We start from the raw sequence: 1,202 nt of genomic DNA, 5'->3' as shown, positions 1-1,202 counted from the left end.
CAGGATCCTGTGCAGCACACAGGGATGGAAAAAGGAAAGCTGTCATTTCCATCTTCTGGGAGTTCGTGGTATCGATCTTAGGAAACATAATTAAGTGTTCAGGGGAAATATCCCAGAAGTGGGGGCATTCTGAGTTTATGCTAGAGGCCAGGACTGATACTGGTGCTTAGAGAAGACTAAGGGCATCCCAGAAGGAGTTCAGCATGGCTTGGGCTTTGAAGCCCAGAGGTGGGGAGGACGCAGGCCTGGGGCCTTCCCCTCCTAGCGCAGCGGGGATGTTAAGCTGTCCAGATGTCCCTCTCACCTGTCTAATTGATGCCTCTATTTCCTTCTCTGATTCTTCTCTTTCTTCCCTGCTAGTTTAGCCTTCCTACCTGGGCTCTTTTATCTTGTTCTTTCCCCATTCGAGATCCATTTTCATTACTTTAACCCTCAGCTTTCTGAGTATCTTCCCCAACTCTGTCCTCAGGCCTAACCTTTTTCCTAGCATTCCTGTCTGTCATTCCGACGTGGAAGTCCCATCTTTCCTTCAACACCAGCTCCCTTTCCTAGTCTTCTCCCTTCTGTGCATTTTCTCTTCTGCCATAACCCCAAAGCCTATTTTTCATTGACTCCTTTTCCAATAGCCCATAGGCTAGAAATATGGACTCTGGAGCTTGACTTCATGGCTTAGGATCCAAGCTAGGGATGTGGCCCTGAGCAAGTTATTTTATCTCTCTGTACCCCATTTCCTCAATTTTGGTGGGGTTAATAATATACATACCTCATTGAGTTGCTGTGAGCATTGATAACAGTAGTAGCTGGGCACAGTGGCTCACACCTATAATCCCAGCACTTTGGGAAGCCAAGGCAGAAGGATTGCTTGAGCCCAGAAGTTTGAGACCAACCTGAGCAACATAGTGAGGCCTTGTCTCTATAAAAAATTAAAAATAAAATAGCTGGGTGTGGCAGCACCTATAGTCCTAGATACTAAGAAGGCTGAGGTAGGAGGATCACTTGAGCTCAGGAATTCGAGGCTGCAAGTGAGCTATGATTGTGCCACTGCGCTCCAGCCTGGGCAACAGAGTGAGACCTTGTCTCAAAAAGAACCCCCAAAAGTAGTAACTATAAGCATATTTACTGCCTCCGACTAGCTGGGATTACAGACATGTGCCACCATGCCCTGCTCGTTTTTGAATTTTCAATAGAGACAGGGTTTCACC

Source organism: Mandrillus leucophaeus, unplaced genomic scaffold (genome assembly GCF_000951045.1).
Source record: "Mandrillus leucophaeus isolate KB7577 unplaced genomic scaffold, Mleu.le_1.0 Scaffold170, whole genome shotgun sequence".
In the NCBI taxonomy this organism is placed as follows: domain Eukaryota; kingdom Metazoa; phylum Chordata; class Mammalia; order Primates; family Cercopithecidae; genus Mandrillus; species Mandrillus leucophaeus.
This window is presented reverse-complemented; position numbering follows the sequence as displayed.